This window comes from Pristiophorus japonicus, chromosome 6, assembly GCF_044704955.1.
Source record: "Pristiophorus japonicus isolate sPriJap1 chromosome 6, sPriJap1.hap1, whole genome shotgun sequence".
NCBI lineage: Eukaryota > Metazoa > Chordata > Chondrichthyes > Pristiophoridae > Pristiophorus > Pristiophorus japonicus.
Genome location: NC_091982.1, coordinates 63745889 through 63759954, shown reverse-complemented (window position 1 = coordinate 63759954; position 14066 = coordinate 63745889).

Sequence of the window (14066 nt, the reverse complement as noted above, 5' to 3'; positions counted from 1 at the left end):
AGAGGGGGAGGGGGAGAAGGGGGAGGGAAGGTGGAGAAGGGGGAGGGGGGAGAGAAGGGGGGGAGGAGAAGGGGAAGGGGGGAGGAGAAGGGGAAGGCGGGGGAGGAGAAGGGAAAGGGGGGAGGAGGAGAAGGGGAAGGGGGGGAGGAGGAGAAGGGGAAGGGGAAGGGGGGGAGGAGGAGAAGGGGAAGGGGGGAGGAGAAGGGGAAGGGGGAGAAGAAAAGGAGAAAGGGGGAGAGGAGAAGGGGAAAGGGGGGAGAGGAGAAGGGGAAAGGGGGGAGAGGAGAAGGGAAAGAGAAGGGGGGAGAAGGGGAAGGAGAGGGGGGTAAAGGAAAGGAGGGGGAGGAAAGGAGAAGGGGGAAAGGAGGAGGTGGGGAAAGGAGAAGGGGGGAAAGGAGATGGGGGGGAAAGGAGAAGGGGGCAGGGGGGAAGGAGAAGGGGCAGGGAGGTTGAACGGGCCGGGCCCGGCAGGGCACAAGATTTTGGGCAGGGCCCGTCCCCAGCACCAGATTTACAGGTAGGTGGCGTTGGGTCGGGTCGGGTCCGGGGTCCGGGGTCCGAGGTCGGGAGCGCGGGTCGGGTCGGTGGGAGCGCGGATTGGGGTCGGGAGTGCGGGTCGGGTCGGGGGGGTGGAGGGAGGTCGGGTCGGGTCGGGCGGGTCCGGTCCGGTGGGGTGGCTGGCGGTCGGGAGCACGGGTCGGGTCGGGGGGGGGGCGGGAGAAGGGAGGTCGGGTTGGTTCAGGTTGGGGGGGGGAGGGAAGCAGCGCAGGTCGGGTCGGGTCGGTTCGGGTCGGTGGGGGGGGGGCAGACGGGTCTGGTTGGGTCGGTTCGTGTCGGGGGCGGTGGGAGGGAGGTCAGGTTGGGTCGGTTCGGGTCCGGGTGGGGGGAGGGGGGAGGGAGCGCGGGTCGGGTTGGGGGGGTGGTGGGAGGGATGTCGGTTCGGTTCGGGTCGGGGGGAGGGGAGGGAGGGAGGGAGAGGGAGGTCAGGTTGGGTGGGTGGTGGGGGGGAAGCGCGGGTCGGGTCCAGTCCGGGGGGGTCGGGTCGGGTCGGGTCCGGGGGCGGGGGCGGGGGGGGGGGAAGCGGGAGTCGGGTCGGTGTCGGGGTCCGGTCCGGTCCAGGGGCGGGGGGAGAGTGGGAAGCGGGAGTCGAGTCGGGTTGGGAGGAAGCAGGAGCTGGGCATGGGAGGCAGCCTTATGCACGCAGCCCCAGTGAGGCCATTGGGCCAGGGCTAGGGGCTGCGTGCTTCGGGGTCCTCCCACAAAGTTTTGGGCGCCTGGAGCTACTGCACATGTGCGCCCACTGTAGCGCGCATTTGCAGATGTCCCGGCACTGTTTTCAGCGCAGGGGCCTAGCTCCGCCCCCTACAGCTCGTGCTGCGCCGCGCCCGACTCCAGAAGACCAGCAGGGAGCCGGAGAATCTGTAAGTTTTTTTTAGGCGCACTTTGTGACGCGAAAAACGGGCGTCCAGGTCGGGGCTGCGCCATTCTAGGCACGGCCCGAAACTTGGGCCCATTGATGCCAGTTCATTGGATATATTCAAGAGTGAATTAGATATGGCCCTTACGACTAAAGGGATCAAGGGTATGGAGAGAAAGCAGGAAAGGGGTACTGAGGTGAATGATCAGCCATGATCTTATTGAATGGTGGTGCAGGCTCGAAAGGCCGAATGGCCTACTCCTGCACCTATTTTCTATGTTTCTATATTTAAATGGGTCATTTTCCGGTTGGCAAACCAGTAACTAATGGCGTGCCGCAGGGATCGATGCTGGGTCCTCAACTATTTACAATCTATATTAATGACTTAGATGAAGGGACTGAGTATAATGTAGCCAAGTTTGCTGATGATACAAAGATGGGTGAGAAAGCAAATTGTGAAGAGGACACAAAAAATCTGCAAAGGGATATAGACAGTCTAAGTGAGTGGGCAAAAATTTGGAAGATGGAGTATAATTTGGGAAAATGTGAGGTTATCCACTTTGGCAGAAAAAATAGAAAAGCAAATTATAATTTAAATGGAGAAAAATTGCAAAGTGCTGCAGTGCAGAGGGACCTGGGGGTCCTTGTGCATGAAACACAAAAAGTTAGTATGCAGGTGCAGCAAGTAATCAGGAAAGCAAATGGAATATTGGCCTTTATTGCAAGGAGGATCGAGCATAAAAGCAGAGAAGTCCTGGTACAACCATACGGGGTATTGGTGAGGCCACACCTGGAGTACTGCGTGCAGTTTTGGTCTCCGTATTTAAAGAAGGATATATTTGCTTTGGAGGCTGTTCAGAGAAGGTTCACTAGGTTGATTCCAGAGATGAGGGAGTTGATTTATGAAGATAGGTTGAGCAGGTTGGGCCCACACACACCGAAGTCCAGAAGAACGAAAGGCGATCCCACCGAAACACCCAAGACAATGAGGGGCCTCGACAAAGTGGAGGCAGATAGGACACCCGCACCCACAGGGGAAACCAAAACCAGGGCACACCTTCCCAGAACAAGGGGCCACCCATCCAAAACTGAGAGGAGGAGGAACCTCCCCTCCGAGAGCGCCTCCAATGCATGTAATTCTCTGTCCTGGACAGCTGCGGAGGCCGGGCCACCGAACACATTCAAGGCGGAGATAGACAAACCCCCGAGTAACAAGGGAGTGAAGGCCCGACGGGGAGTGGGGAAGGAAGCGGAGCCGAGTCCATGACCAGACCAGCCACGATCCCAATGAATGGCAGAGAAGGCCCGAGGGGTCTATGTGCCTATGACACCCATGTTCCTATGTGCCGATGACACCCGCTGAGTTGAGCATTGCAGGGCTCCTCCCGAGCGGTCAAGGCCACGGGACCATTGTTTGAGCTCTACGAGGGTTTGCACCATAGAATCACAGAAATTTACAGCACAGAAGGAGGCCATCTCTGCCCACCGTGTCCGCACCGGCTGACAAAGAGCCATCCAGCCTAATAATACTTTCCAGCTCTTGGTCCATAGCCCTGTAGATTACGGCACTTCAAGTGCATATCAAAGTACTTTGAAATGTGGTGAGGGTTTCTGCCTCTACCACCCTTTCAGGCAGTGAGTTCCAGACCACCACACCCCTCTGGGTGAAGAAATTTCCCGTGAAATCCCCTCAAAACTATCTACCAATTATTTTAAAGCTATGTCCCCTGGTTGTTGACCCATCTGCTGAGGGAAATAGGTCTGCCATGTGGGACCTTATCAAAAGCTTTTCTTGTACACTTCCTTCATCAACCCTCATCACTATCTCCTCAAAAAATTCAATCAAGTTAGTCAGACACGATTTTCCCTAAACAAATCCATGCTGACTGTCCCTGACCAATCTGTGTCATTCCAAATGAAGATTTATCCTGCCCTCAAAATTTTCTCCAATAATTTTCCCACCACCGAGGTTCGACTGACTGGCCTTAAATTACTCCGTCCATTCCTTTCTCCCTTTTTAACCAAAGATGCAATGTTAGCAGACTACAGCACCAGACGTAGCCAGAAAGGATGGGGAAATGATGGCCAGAGCCTCTGCCATTTCTTCTTTTGCTTCTCTTAACAGCCTGGGAATCATTTCATCCGGGCGGGCATTTATCCACTTTCAAAGCTGCTAAACCCCTTAATACTTTCTCTCCCACTATGTTTATTTTATCTAATATTTCAAACTCCTCCTCCCTGATTGCAATGCCTGCAGCGCTTCTCACTTTTGTGAAAACAGACGCAATGTATTCATTAAGAACCATACCCATATCTTCTGCCTCCACACACAGGTTATCTTTATGGCCTCTAATCGGCCCCACTCTTTCTTTAGTTATCCTCTTGCTCTTAATGTATTTATAAAACATCTTTGGGTTTTCCTTGATTTTACTTGCCAAAACATTTTTAATGCTCTGACTTTGTTTTCCTAATTTCCTTTTCAATTTCATGCCCTATAGTTGTTGTACTTCTTGGAAATTTGCCTACGTATTTGCTCTTCTATCACCCTTTGATTGTTTAGGGAGCTATAGTACTCTCACAGCAGTGTGAATGCCCTTTTTTGTTATTCAATTCAAATCGTATGGCCTCATTTGATGATTCTTTCAACATCTCCCCTCCTCACAGCTGTAATTGTTTCTTTGATCAATACTGCGCCCCCCACCTCCTTTTTTACCCCCTTCTCTATCCCGTCTGAAAACCCCGTAACCAGGAATGTTGAGCTGCCATACCCGCCCTTCTTTCACCCATGTCTCAGTAATAGCTATAATATCGTACTCCCAAATGTCTATCTGTGCTCTCAGCTCATCTGCCTTATTTCCTATACTCCTTGCATTGAAGTATATACCATTTAGCACTGCCAAACTCCCCTTGTTGTCTATTTTCTAGCCCTTGGTTCCTCTGTCCTCCAAATTCACTTTCTACTTTTTTGCTTTCCAATTCCAGTTTTCATTCTCTCCCTGCTATTGAGACACAATTTAATTAAACATTTAAAACAAAAAAGACATTTTATGAAACATAAATTTAAATGTTTTAAAGGGGCTGAAAATAACCTGGGAAGAATGTTCCCGATGTTGGGGAAGTCCAGAACCAGGGGTCACAGTCTAAGGATAAGAGGTAGGCCATTTAGGACTGAGATGAGGAGAAACTTCTTCACTCAGAGAGTGGTGAACCTGTGGAATTCCTTACCGCAGAGAGTTGTTGAGGCCAGTTCGTTAGACATATTCAAAAGGGAGTGAGATATGGCCCTGACATCTAAAGGGATCAAAGGGGTATGGGGAGAAAGCAGGAAAGGGATACTGAAGTTGCATGATCAGCCATGATCATATTGAATGGTGGTGCAGGCTCGAAAGGCCAAATGGTCTACTCCTGCACCTATTTTCTATGTTTCTATGATTTCAAAATGTTGGCATCACCCACTACTGCCCATTTCCACCCGTTATAGATCGAGTAAAACCAGCTTCTCCAGTACGGTGTGCATACGCTTGGCGGTATGTACCTGTTTTTTGACGAAACTTGTTTTTTACGGCGGTAAGCGGGCGGTATGTTGATAAATTTCGGGCTCCCTGTAGGTTTGGAGCAGGTTAAAGAGGTGGGAAGTCATCTGGTTAATGACACCTCTGCCACTGGAAACAGCTTCTCCTTATTTGCTCTATCAGAACCCCTCATAACTTGGAGCACCTCTCTTAAATCTTCCCTTTACCTTCGCTGCTGTCAGGACAACAATCCCACTGTCTCTAATCTCTCCTGGGCCGGTGTGCTCAGCAATCAGAGCCTTCAGGGACGCGTAGCGATGTTGGCTCTTAATCTGATAAATTGCGTGAGCCAATATGGAAATGTAACATTTCCTTTGAACACCCAGGGCAGCAATGCTACATATTTATGAGGTGCCCACACTCAGATGGGGAGCCAAGTCCTACTATGCCTTCGGAAAATTAAAATCAATTGAAATTTATTTAACAGTGTATTAAAAGAAAGCTTGAAGCTCAACCCCGCACGGTCCCTCACTAAACCACCAACAGCTGCAGTGATTAAGCATCAGCTTGTAAATTAATTTTACTAATGAGATGCACCTCTAATGTATTTTCACAAACACAGCTCAGGGTCACCATTGCTGGCCAGTCACCATCTGCAGCAACTTACTCTCCAGCCTTGGCAACGGTAATGAGATTTCAACAAGTTAAAGTCGCATCTTCCCCTTTGCAAATCACCAGTCTAATCCCACTCTCCACCTCACTCCCCGCACCCTTTAATATCCCACTCAATCTAATCCCACTCTCCCCTCACTCCCTGCACCCTTTAATATCCTGTCCAGTCTAATCCCACTCTCCCCCGCACCCTTTAATATCTCACCCAGTGTAATCCCACTCTCTCCTCAATCCCCGTACCCTTTAATATCACACCCAGTGTAATCCCACTCACCCCTCACTCCCTGCAACCTATAATATCTCACCCAGTGTAATCCCACTCGCTTGCTCACTCCCTATGAAACAGACAGGATTAGATTGCTACTCTGGGAGACCAATTTGAAGCTCCTGCTCCACTGTGACCCATGCGCTCCATGTCAAAATAACCTGGACCTCTGCCCCGCTCTCCGCAATGGTGAACCCCCCCACCTGGAGTTTTCAGCTGCTGTCGGCACCTGGGCCACCCAATGTTGTGGCAGCTTCATCGGGATGCCGCTTTGCATCGGGACACTCGCAGGTTCTATACACCTGGGCATTGAAATGGCCCTGAGCCCCTTTGCTCCCTGCATTGAGCGATGACTACTCCACCACCCGAACCCCATCTTTGGCCCGTTGGGGTTGGACTTTCTGCAGTGCATGATGGGCCTCTATATGCTTGAGTGCCTCCCTCAAACAATCCAAATAAGAGATTGGCCAGACACACGTTATTTGTTTCAAATCCCTCCATGGCCCCTACCCCCACTATCTCCATAAGCTCCTCCGGCCCCACAACCCCCCGAGAACTCTCCGCTTCTCCAATTCTGCCTTTTTGTGTCACCCCAACTCCCATCGTTCCACCATCGGTGGCCGTGCATTCAGTTGCCTGGGCCCCAAGCTCTGGAACTCCCTCCCTAAACCTCTCCGCCTCTCTACCTCGCTCTCCTCCTTTAAGACGATCCTTAAAACCTACCTCTTTGACCAAGCTTTTGGTCACCTGTCCTAATATCTCCTTATATGGCTTGGTGTCAAATTGTGTTTGATAATCGTTCCTGTGAAGCGCCTTCAGATGTTTTACTACGTTAAAGTTACTATATAAATAAAAGTTTTAACTGTCATTGGTTAAACGAAGCAAAACAGGAATGACAGATAGCCTTGGGACTTAAGTTCCTAATCTCTTAGTTGAGCGGTAAACATTTGGGCATTATAAGCCAATGATCTTCAAACTTTTCTGTGTTTCAGGAGGCCCTGGCAAACTTTGAAGCGTTCTCAGTTTTTCTCTCCCTTAACGTCTCGAAGACAAGATCAACTACCTATAGGAAAACCTTGTTGTTTCTTTCCCAATTATTATTGTTGTTATTTGTGTCAGCCGTGGCTCAGTGGGTAGCACTCTCGCCTGTCAGAAAATTATGGTTCAAGTCCCACTCCAGAAATTTGAGCACATAAATCTAGGCTGACACTCCCAGTGCAGTACTGAGGGACTGCTGCACTGTCAGAGGTGCTGTCTTTCGAATAAGATGTTAAACTGAGGCACCATCTGCTCTCTCAGGTGGCACTATTTTAAAGAAGAGCAGTGGAGTTATCCTCAGTCTCTGGCATGATATTTATCCCTCAATCAACATCACACAAAGAGATTATTTGGTCATTATCACGTTTCTGCTTGTGGGAGCTTGCTGTGCACTAATTGGCTTCTGTGTTGCAACAACGACTATGCTACAAAAGTACTTCATTGGCTGTAAAGCGCTTTGAGACATCCTGAGGTCGTGAAAGGTGCTATAGAAATGCAAGTCCTTTCTATCTTTCTTTCTTTTTTTCTTTTTTTCCCTTCACCATGGGGTTTTCAAACTTAGGCTCTTGGATGCTAAAGGTGTGTGAATGGTTTCTGCATTTGTTCATTTACTAACATTTTATTTGTCTTGCTTTGTACACATAAAAGTTGTATTTCTGCAATAAGCAGCCTTTGGGTGACTGCCGTGGAGCGAGTGGTGAATCCGCCCTGCATTCCGTTCTGGGCACTGCACCACAGGAAAGATATATTAGCCTTGGAGGGAGCACAGCACAGATTCACCAGATTGAGCATGGAGCATAAAGACATGCACGGACCTGTCAGGCCGAATGTCCTGTTTCTGTGCTGTAAATACTTAGCAATACTTTGTAATACCAGAAATTAATGGAATATGGTGTCAGGTTGCATAGACTTGGCTTATATTACCTTGAGTTTAGAGGGTTGAGTGTTGATAAGATCAAGGTGTCTAAACAGATAAAGGGATTCAGGAATCAGGAAGGCAAATGGAATGTTGGCCTTTATTGCAAGGGGGATAGAGTATAAAAGCAGAGAAGTCCTGCTACAACTGTACAGGGTACTGATAAGGCCACACCTGGAGTACTGTGTACAGTTTTGGTCTCCATATTTAAGGAAGGATATTCTTGCATTGGAGGCTGTTCAGTGAAGGTTCACTAGGTTGATTCCGGAGGTGAGGAGGTTGACTTATTAAGAAAGGTTGAGTAGGTAGGACCTATATGCATTGGAGTTCAGAAGAATGAAAGGTGATCTTATCAAAACATATAAGATAATGAGCGGGCTCAACAAGGTGGATGCAGAGAGGATATTTCCACTCAGATGGGAAACGAAAACGAGGGACTATTCTCAGAATAAAACTGAGATTGAGGAAGAATATCTTCTCTCAGAGAGTTGTAAATCTGTGGAATTCTCTGTCCCAGAGAGCTGTGGTGGCTGGGTCTTTGAATGTATTTAAAGCGGAGATAGACAGATTTTTGAGCAATAAGGGAGTAAAGGGTTATGGGGAGTGGGCAGGGAGGTGGACCCGAGTCCATGATCAGATCAGCCATGATCTTATTGAATGGCGGAGCAGGCTCGAGGGGTCAAATAGCCTACTCCTGCTCCTATTTCTTATGTTCTTATGATTTGATAGGGTAGATAGGGAGAAACGATTTCCTCTGGTGGCGGGGGGTGGGGGGTTTCAGAACAAAGCGGGTATAACTTTCAAATTAGAGCCAGGCTGTTGGGCTGTGAAATCAGAAAGCAATTTTACATACAAAGGGTAATGAAAATCTGGTAGTCTCTCAGCCCAAAAGGCAATTGGAGCTTTCAAAACTGAGTTGGATAGATTTTTGTAAGTGATGTTCACTGCCTGTGGAGCACAGATGAATTTCCCCCCATGTGCCTAATGTGCAATAAATGATTTGAAGAAAGAATGTGGCGTAACACATGCATCGCCTCAGATTGTTTGGGCATGTTTCCCACTTGTTTTATTCAGTCGTTACAGTTGTGCATGTATAATGGACATAGTCAACATATTTACTGAGGCGTATGAAAGCATGGGCCTTACGCTAAACATCCATAAGACAAAGGTCCTCCACCAGCCTGTCCTCACCGCACAGCACTGCCCCCCAGTCATCAAGATCCACGGCGCGGCCCTGGACACCATGGACCACTTCCCATATCTCGGGAACCTCCTATCAACAAGAGCAGGCATCGACAACAAGATCCAACACCGCCTCCAGTGCAGCCTTCGGCTGCCTGAGGAAAAGAATGTTTGAAGACCAGGCCCTCAAAACTGCCACCAAGCTCATGGTCTACTGGGCTGCAGTAATACCTGCCCTCCTGTATGGCTCAGATACATAGAAACATAGAAACATAAAAATTAGGTGCAGGAGCAGGCCATTCGGCCCTTCGAGCCTGCACCGCCATTCAATAAGATCATGGCTGATCAGTCAACCTCAGTACCCCATTCCTGCTTTCTCTCCATACACCTTGATCCCTTTGGCCGTAAGGGGCTTATCTAACTCCCTTTTGAATATATCTAATGAACTGGCCTTAACAACTTTCTGCGGTAGAGAATTCCACAGGTTAACCACTCTTCTGAGTGAAGAAGTTTCTCCTCACCTCAGTCCTAAATGACTTACCCCTTATTCTTAGACTGTGACCCCTGGTTCTGGAACTCCCCAGCAACGGGAACATTCTTCCTGCCTCTAACCTGTCCAATCACATCAGAATTTTATATGTTTTTATGAGATCCCCTCTCATTTTTCTAAACTCCAGTGGATACAAGTCCAGTTGATCCATGGATCATCTGCAGTAGACACCTCAAGTTGCTGGAGAAATATCACCAACGATGTCTCCGCAAGATCCTACAAATCCCCTGGGAGGACAAGCGCACCAACATCAGCGTCCTCATTCAGGCTAACATCCCCAGCATTGAAGCACTGACCACACTCGATCAGCTCCGCTGGGCAGGCCACATAGTCCGCATGCCAGACACGAGACTCCCAAAGCAAGTGCTCTACTCAGAGCTCCTTCATGGCAAACGAGCCAAAGGTGGGCAGCGGAAACGCTACAAGGACACCCTCAAAGCCTCCCTGATAAAGTGCAACATCCCCACTGACATCTGAAAGTTCCTGGCCCAAGACCACTCTAAGTGGAGGAAGTGCAACTGAGAGGGCATTGAGCACCTTGAGTCTCAATGCTGAGAACATGCAGAAATCAAGAGGAGACAGTGGAAAGAGCATGCAGCAAACCAGTCCCAACCACCCCTTCCCTCAACGACTATCTGTCCCACCTGTGACAGAGTCTGTGGCTCTTGCATTGAACTGTTCAGCCACCAAAGAACTCACTTCAGGATTGGGAGCAAGTCTTCCTCGATTCCGAGGGACTGCCTATGATGGTGATGGTGATGATGTATGTATAATGTATGTACTGTAACACTAGACCATCGAATGTATCTTCACTCCGTATATACCATGCCTGTACTACCAGAGGGTGCTACTAGTGGAGACACTGCAGGTAACCCAGTATAAAAGGGAGCTCACCTCACTGTTTTCTCACTCAAGGAGCTGCAATAAACAGACTAAGGTCACTACAGTTCAAGTAGAATAACCTTACCTCGTGGAGTCATTATTAGAGTGCTTACATATACTACAGTTACAATATGGTTTCATGCAAGTGAGATTCTCAGGAAATTTCAGGAAATTCCGGGTCCCTATGATGGATGATTGTGATTGACACAAGCACAAAAGCAAAATACTGCGGATGCTGGAATCTGAAATAAAAACAGAGAATGCTGGAAATCTCAGCGGGTCAGGCAGCATCTGTGGAAAAGTTTGCGATGTGACAGATTGTTAAGGAAGTGCAAGGGGCAGGGAAAGGGGGAGGGGAGGAAAGAACAAAAGGGAAGGTCTGTGATAGGGTAGAAGGCAGGAGAGATTAGAGAGACAAAAGGGAGGATGGGTAAAGATGAGATGGTAAAGGCACAAGTTAGGAAACAAAAGATGAGTTTAGATGGCGTGTGAATGGCAGGATCACCACCAGCTGCCTTGGGAAAGAGAGATCAAAAGGCGAGGGTTTTGTTAAAAAAAAAAGGAGGAAGGTGAAAAAAAAGGGCAGAGGTTATGGTCTGAAATTGTTGAACTCGATGTTGAGTCCAGAAGGCTGTAAAGTGCATAAACGAAAGATGAGGTGCTGTCCTCAAGCTTGAGTAGGAGGATTGTGATTGGCATCCTGGCTTTTACTGAAACTTGCCTCACAGCGGAAGACATCTTGGGATCGGTAAAAACAGGGTGGGTGCGCCACATTTCTGGCATGGGCAATATCGGCCCCCTTGCCTCTTAGCAAAGCCTCCCCCCTGGCTATCCTGTGTACCACCATGGAGCCAGTGTGCCCTCATCATCATGTCATGCCATGGTCCCTCCCTCTACTCCTCTGGCACTATACCAATGCGAGCGTTATTGTTGTTACTGCAATGTTAGTGGTGTCGAGGCCCCGGCTTCCCTCTCAGGTGGACGTTAAAGATCCCATGGCACGAGGCGAAGAGGAGCAGGGGAGGTCTCCAACATTTATCACTCAACCAACATCACAAAGACACATGAACTGGGCATTTACCTCCCAAGGTCGTGCTACAAAAACAAAAGCCTCCTTTAAAATAATGGAAAGTGGAATTTGGGACAAGGCTTTATGGATGGGCAATAAATGCTGGCCTTGCCAGTGACCAACACATCCCAGGAATGAATCAAAAAACATTCATACTAGAACACGACCGAGAGTAATTTAAGAACAAAAGAACTAGGAACAGGAGTAGGCCACATGGCCCCTTAAGCCTGGCTGATCTTCGAACTTAACTGCACTTTTCTACCCGGTCCCCATATCCCTTGCTTCCCCGAGACTCCAAAAATCTAACTATCTCAGCCTTGAATATACTCAATGATTCAGCATCCACAGCCTTTTGGGGAACACAATTCCAAAGAGTCACAACCATCTGAGTGAAGAAATTCCTCCTCATCTCAATCTTAACTGGCCGAACCCTTATTCTGTTACTATGCTCCCTAGATCTAGATTCAGCAGCCAGGGGAAATATCCTCTCAGCTTCGACCCTGTCAATTCCCCTCATAATATTATATGTTTCGATTAGATCATCTCTCATTTTTCAAAACTCCAGAGAGTACAGGCCCAATCTACTCAACCTCTCCTCATAAGATAGCCCTCTCTTCTCAGGAATCAATCTAGTGAACCTCCGTTGTACCACCTCTATGGCAAGTATGTCTTTCCTCAGATAAGGAGTCTAAAACTGTGCACAGTACGCCAGGTGTGGTCTCACCGAGGCCCTGTATAATTGTAGCAAGGCTTCCTTACTCTTATACTCCCACCCCCTTGCAATAAGGCCAACATGCCATTTGCCTTCCTAATTGCTTCCTGTACTTACTGTCTTACTACAGTTATACAGGGCTCTGGTGAGACCGCACCTGGAGTATTGTGTGCAGTTTTGGTCTCCTTCGAGGGAGTGCAATGAAGGTTCACCAGACTGATTCCTAGGCCTGTATTCACTAGAGTTTAGAAGAATGAAAGGGGATCTCATTGAAACGTATAAAATTCTGACTGGGTTGGATAGACTGGATGCAGGGAGGATGTTTACCCTAGCTGGGAAAGGGGTCACAGTTTCAGGATACGTGGTAGGAAATTTAGGACTGAGATGAGGAGAAACTTTTTCACTCAAAGTGTGGTGAACCTGTGGAATTCTCTACCACAGAAGGCTGTGGAGGCCAAGTCACTGAATATATTTAAGAGGGAGATAGTTAGATTTCTAGAAACAAAAGGCATCAAGGGATATGGGGAAAAAATGGGAATGTGGTGTTGAGATAGAGAATCAGCCATGATCATATTGAATGGTGGTGCAGGCTTGAAGGGCCGACTGGCCTACTACTGCTCCTATTTTCTATGTTTCTATGTACCTGCATGCTAACTTTCTGTGATTCTTGTACTAGTACATCTAAATCTCTCTAAACACCAAAATTTAATAATTTCGCACCATTTAAAAAACATTCTGTTTTTCAATGCTTCTTACCAAAGTGAATGACCTCACATTCCTCACGTTATTCTCCATCTGCCCACTCACGTAACCTCTCTATATCTCTTTACAGCCTTTTTTTGTCCTCTTCACAACTTACATTCTATTCTTACGTTCCAACAACGAGAAGTTTGGCAACATCTCCCAGGCAACATCCTTACCTCAATACTATGTTTATCAAAAGTGATTTTAGAGAAAACAGAAATCAATAGAAAGAAAAAGAGTTGCATTTATATAGCGCCTTTCTTGACCTCAGGACATCCCAAAACAATTTACGGCCAATGAAGTGTTTTTGAAGTGTGTTCGCTGTTGTAATGTAGGAAACGCGGCAGCCAATTTGTGCACAGCAAGCTCCCATAACCAGCAATGTGATAATGACCATATAATTTTTTTTTGTGATGTTGATTGAGGGATAATTATTGGATAACTACCCTGCTCTTCTTCAAACAGAGCCATGGGATCTTTTACATCCACCTGAGAGGGCATACGGAGCCTCGGTTTAACGTCTCATCCAAAAGACGAAAACTCTGACAGTGCAGCCCTCCCTCACTACTGCACTGGTTAGTCTCTGGAGTGGGATTTGAACCCACAACCTTATAACTCAGAGACAAGAGTACTACACAGTGAGCCAGAAAGTTAAATCTATTGCAATCCAAGTTGAGATAAGAGCTGCAGGAATACGACCAGTCTGACCGGGGATTGATACCAGGAGATGGTGAAAGAATGTCACAACAGAACTGATCATATTGCCCGATCTTTGTCCTTTGCTAGCATGTACTAATCAGAGATTTCTCTGGAAGAGCGAATAGTTGAATTGTCAGATCTCTTAGTGGTTTGGACCTATATCATACATTGTCCAAGTTAAGGATTGATTGAACGTGCACGGAGAGACACCATTGACCCTTGGGCTGTTCCTGGACTATCTGTCCATCAAAGCCCTGGAAACGGTTGCCAACTGTACAGGATTGTCCTTAAGTCTCCCAGATTGAAGATGAATCTCGAGTACATTGCGCGAGAAAACCTGGGAGGAAAATCATTAGGGCAATAAAAAAAAAATGTTTTTTCCATTTTCTTTTAACAGTTTCACTTATT